The sequence below is a fragment of the Epinephelus fuscoguttatus genome, linkage group LG4 (assembly GCF_011397635.1).
Source record: "Epinephelus fuscoguttatus linkage group LG4, E.fuscoguttatus.final_Chr_v1".
In the NCBI taxonomy this organism is placed as follows: Eukaryota; Metazoa; Chordata; class Actinopteri; order Perciformes; family Serranidae; genus Epinephelus; species Epinephelus fuscoguttatus.
Window position 1 is genome coordinate 30,793,085 of NC_064755.1, and position 6,000 is coordinate 30,799,084.

The window sequence follows — 6,000 nt, forward strand, 5'->3', positions numbered from 1 at the left end:
TCAGTGTATTTGTGATTGTCGGGGGTGTAAATATAGACAGTGCAGGCAGTGTGACTGCACTGGGGCCCCTGGGGTGGAGGGGCCTGTAGAGAGAGCAGGCCCTTGCAAGAGATTCAGGTTGCCACCTCGGAAATATACCTGTGTTTAAAGATAAATGATTTTAAAAAAAGAATTTTATTAACATTAAAGCAGTTTGCTATATATGTCCTCAAAAAGGCAAAGCCATCTGTGTCATGGTTGTCTTTTTTTTTTTTTTTAAAATAATCAGTAGCTATCTAAAACAAACACACTTTTTCTATCCAATCTATAAAGTCTATGAGTAAAACTACTACATTGCTTACTTTTTTGATATTATTTTCAGCTATGCAATGATGAATACTGGGCAATATGTGTGTTAATGTTGTCCAATGTCAAGTCTCTATTTGTGTCAAGACAATACATGCACAATAGCGAGCACTGTGGCCTGTCGTAACTTTCCTTACGCCACTGGTGATGCTGATACATTTGCCACCGATAATTTCGGGTGGTCGGGTCGGTTGCCTTTCGTAGCCTAGCAGCCTAGCAGCACCCGAAATTGTTGTTTTTGTTTGTTTATTTACTTATGTATTTTTTTTTTGTATTTGCTTGCTATCATTTGCATCATCACTCATACTATTGGTGGAAAGCACCCTCCATGTTTACCATCAGTCGTAACTGTATGTAGCTTTACAATTCATTGTTGTTTTATGTCTGAATGTTGTGTTCTCTTAGGATGTATTCACATCCTCTACTGGGGACAGTTAAGTTGTAGCTATTGTAGTCCTAAAGTGGAAGCTCTTCTTACAGCCTGAAAACACACAGGTCAGTTTGGGAAAATACATTTGTACTTGCTATTTGGGGACTTTTAAAATATGAATTTGGCCGCAGTGCTCCACAGTGACAGCTCACTTGACATTCATTGGCGCGCACAGTTCTGTCATTTCCTGTCAGCACTAAAGTCTAAAGTAAATAAATCCATTGCACGCTAACCTCCAAAACAATGCACTATAAAAAATTACTGCTAAGTGTATGCTTTATAGTATTGGCATGCAGAATGGAAACGGGACAGAGTGATGTGGTTGGCAGAGCGTCAGAGTGTTATGAGTGATTGGTCTTCACTGTGCAGGGCTCATTGGAAAATGTCCATGTAACAGTGCCAGTTGTATATGGTGCATAGCAAAACACTGAGGGTGTAAGTCTCTCCAAAGGCCTCATGGGTCACACAGGATGGTCCATGAGGATGTGTTGGACATGGTGACCTTGGAAAGCAGATTGAAGACCGCTGGCAGTTGTTAATCATGAGGATGCCTGTTGGCTGTTGGGAGTAAAAACTCTGCTGAGAGAAAATAGCTCCATTACTTAGAGAAAATTGCACCTGCTGTGTCATTTAGTCGTAGTATTTACTGCTTCCAAACACACTTTAATGAAGACGAAGACGCCGTAAAACATTTGAAAGTTGGTGCTAGATTGAAGATAACCATAATGTTTGTGCTGTGAAGCCGTCCATTAGCGGTTGTGATTGACGGTGACACGTCTTGAAGATCCACCCTGCAGGTTTTTTACCTCAGGCGAGTGAGGTTAAGTAGCTCCCAGTGGGTTCTCAGTTGAGCGGCAGACAGGATGATAATCTCTGTAAGGGATGGAGAAGATTCAAGTCTGCCTGTGCTATGAGAGGAATGTCTGCTGCCTCACTAAGTGTGACCTTCCTCCAGGCTCCGTGTCTGTCCCCATGTTGTTGTAATGTACTGTATGTTGGGTAACAAGCTGCCTTCCTGTCTGACAGGTCAGGATGAGATTAATACATCTTTATTTTGGGTAAATGGAGATATACAGAGGGCAGCCCGACAGCAAACACTGCTGTTCATCATTACAAGACTTTAATAAACTTTGCTGAAAGCAATTATCATAGTCACTTTGCTGCTCAACTGATTCTTTGATTTTTGGGTCACATCTCAGTGACCCTCTCCCAGCGGTGCATAGCACTATCAAATTGTAAAAATACTACAAGTAAAGTACACCAACACACAATTGTTAACAACAAATATACACCCATCGGCCACAACATGAAGACCACTGACAGGTGAAGTAGCTGCTGGCACTCATGTGGACTACCCACCCAAATACCGTTGCATACCAGATCCCCCTCGTCGCAGAGGCACTCCCAATGGCAGTGGCCTCCCCCAGCGACAGTGTGCTATGCCTCACCACAAAAACTGTTCAGGAATGGCCTGCGGAATGTTGCAATGAGCTCAAGGCATCAAGCTGGCCTCCGAATTCCCTACATCCCAATCTGTTTGAGCATCTGTGGGGCGTGTCAATACCCAAAAACCAAGCACGATCAGCAGTGGGGCTTCCTTCCTTGGATTAGACTTGGCTGAGGTTAGTTGAGGCCACTGGTCAAGGTCACCACAGGACCCCTGGAGATGTCCTGTGGTGTCATCAGGAACTTCTAGGTGTTGGTGGCAGATCATTTGAGTCCTGCAGCTTATGAGATGAGGTAGTAGAATGTGTAGAACAATGTGTAGAACTGCAGTTTGTTTCAGTTTATGAATTCGGGAGAATCATGACCCACCTATCAGCAGTCACATTACGGGCAGGCTATGACGGCTGATCTGTCAGCGTGGCAAAAACATAAGAGGATTGTGATACAACACCTGGAAAATCCTTATTACACACAATCACCTGGTAAACCCCTTCACATCCTGATACTGAAATTCCAGAAAAGATACTGATGAAAGCACACAGTACCTATTATGTGAATTTCAAAACAGGACATTATGTGACCCGACCCCAAATCTGACTTTTCTAAAGGAAGTAATTTTATCTCTTTGCACGGTATTCAAGGAATATGTTTAATTTCTTTAAATGGGATGATATTGCCACCTAGTGGTTAAAGTTGGATCTAGTTTGAAAGAAGGGTGATTTAGATTTTAAAATGACTATATTAAGGAACAATTAGAGGACAGAAATGGTGTTTTTTTTTTTAATACAGAGAAATACAAGTCATCCTTAAGCTCCTCAGTGCTTGTGTGTTTCCACATATTGTCTTGGGGCAATAATAAACCTTTGATTATTTTTGTCTCATGTCTCCAATTACAAATAAAGTGAATATTTAGAGACATATTAAGCAGATATGATGACTTGTTTTGTGTCTCCTTGTAGTTGTTTTGTGTTTCTTTTGTCTTACTGAGGTAATTTTGAGTGTCTTCAAGGTAATTTTATGTCTCTTTGCCATCATTCTGTGTCTCCTCGTGTTTGTTTTGTGTCCGTTTGTAGTTGTCTGGGTGTCCTTAAGGTAATTTTTTGTCTTAATGCGGTAATTTTGTGTGTCTTAAAGGTAATTTTATATAGGGTGCCGTTTGTAAAGTGTGTCACGCTGAAAATAACATCAACATTTTGCCACATTTAGCTTCAAACAATGTTTAAAAAAGTATTGTTATTTTTTTTTACGTCACCTTTTACCACATTTACAGCAATATTTGTTAACTTAGAAATATATTAAATAGTTAAATCTAAATATTAAATGTGGCACCTAAATGTTAAATGTTAAATCTAAATATTAAATCTAAATCTAAATCTAAATGCTAAATCTAAATCTAAATATTAAATCTAAATCTAAATCTAAATGTTAAATCTAAATGCTAAATATAAATATAAATATAAATGTTAAATCTAAATATTAAATCTAAATCTAAATCTAAATGTTAAATCTAAATGTTTTGGGTGAAACTAAATATTTAGCTAATATGCAAATTCACACTGCGGTCACCGGAAGTACCAAAATAAAAGCTCGAGATGGTCAGACTGTTTATAGAATCAAATAACTAATTAAAACCAACTTATCGGGGAAAATGGACACTTGAACATACATTAGCGTGATAATAACTACCTAAAATAACAAGAAACGTGTTTGGAGAAATTTTATTTGACGTGTACTTTGAGTTGTTAGTGTCCCTTCGGAGAGATTAACAACCTAAACTAAGCTAACAACCGTCAGTTCTTAGCCCCGTTAGCAGTGTCTGTAATTACTCATTAACTCTTAAACGGTCCGTGAAAAAAATATTTTTTTCCAGCGGATGTCTTAGTTACAACATGATTGAGCTAGCAAAGCAGTTTTGTGTTGCGATGTGTGGTATTTATTCAGTTTTGGGAAATCACGATGTCTAGAAAGCATCAGTGGCCGCAGCAGCAGCAAAGCTATCAGGACGTCATCTGTTAAATGTCTCCCGTTGTCGGATACGACATGAAACTACTCCAGTTAGCTCAATCATGTTGTAACTAAGACATCCGCTGGAAAAAATATTTTCTTCACGGACCGTTTAGAGTTAATGAGTCATTACAGACACCGCTAACGGGGCTAACAGCTAACAGTTAGCCCCGCTAATCTACGATAACCATGTTATTAATTTCAGACCGTGATAGTAATGTTTGTTCAGTCATAGTGTTTATAGGCTTTACAAACACCAGATTAGTCTAAACGGTAATACAGTGACGTGAAAAACGTGAGATGTGCATATATATATGTTGCTAAACTCCGCTGGTTTTCTACCTGGAAGTATTTGTAAACAACAAGGTGATTCCCTCCGAAGGGACACTAACAGCTCAAAGTACACATCAAATAAAATTTCTCCAAACACGTTTCTTGTTATTTTAGGTAGTTATTATCACGCTAATGTATGTTCAAGTGTCCATTTCCCCCGATAAGTTGGTTTTAATTCGTTATTTGATTCTATAAACAGTCTGACCATCTCGAGCTTTTATTTTGGTACTTCCGGTGACCGGCAGTGTGAATTTGCATATTAGCTAAATATTTAGTTTCACCCAAAACATTTAGATTTAACATTTAGATTTAGATTTAGATTTAATATTTATATTTATATTTATATTTATATTTAGCATTTAGATTTAGATTTAGATTTAATATTTAGATTTAGATTTAGCATTTAGATTTAGATTTAATATTTAGATTTTAGATTTAGATTTAGATTTAGCATTTAGATTTAGATTTAGATTTAATATTTAGATTTTAGATTTAGATTTAGCATTTAGATTTAGATTTAATATTTAGATTTAACATTTAACATTTAGGTGCCACATTTAATATTTAGATTTAACTATTTAATATATTTCTAAGTTAACAAATATTGCTGTAAATGTGGTAAAAGGTGACGTTAAAAAAAATCACAATACTTTTTTAAACATTGTTTGAAGCTAAATGTGGCAAAATGTTGATGTTATTTTCAGCGTGAGACACTTTACAAACAGCACCCCATAATTTTATGTCCAGTATTGGTCGTTTTGTGTCTCCTTGTGATTGTTTTCTATCTTATTGTGGTTGTTTTGCCTGTTTTGTTATTATTTTGTGTACCTTTGCAGTTCTTCGTACCTCTTTGCCTCTCTCCTTGTTGTCATTTTGAGTGTCTTCATGGTCATTAAGTGCTAATTTGAGTGACATTGTGCACCTGATGCCAGGGAGCCCCTGACACTTTAAGCCCTTGGGCCTGTCCCTGGTTGGCCTGTCCAGCAGTAATCCACGCCTAGCTATGACTTTATCTGGTATAATGAGATCCTCAGTCAAGTGTTTCTTTAACTGCATTGCTCAGATTAATCATAAAAGCTGTATTTAACTACTGTAGTGAGCTTGTTTTCCAGAAATGCCCCATGTGTCTTGTTCATATATATGAGCCATTTATAGACAAATATGCATCTTTGAACTCTACAGAGATGACCATGATTAATATCCATGCACAGCAGCTATCAGACGCAGACACGGCAAAGTGTCCTCTGCTCTGCAAAGATGAGTCCTCCACAAACTAACAACTGTACTGTTTCCTGTTGTTCAGTGCACTGTATGGCAGTGATGGTAAGAGGAGTTAAACTGGCGCCTTCCTAAATGTGCACTGTGGAGACAACTTATGCAATTATTGCTTTTAAAACAACCCTTGACTGATTGATTATTACAGTTATGTTGTCACCATAACT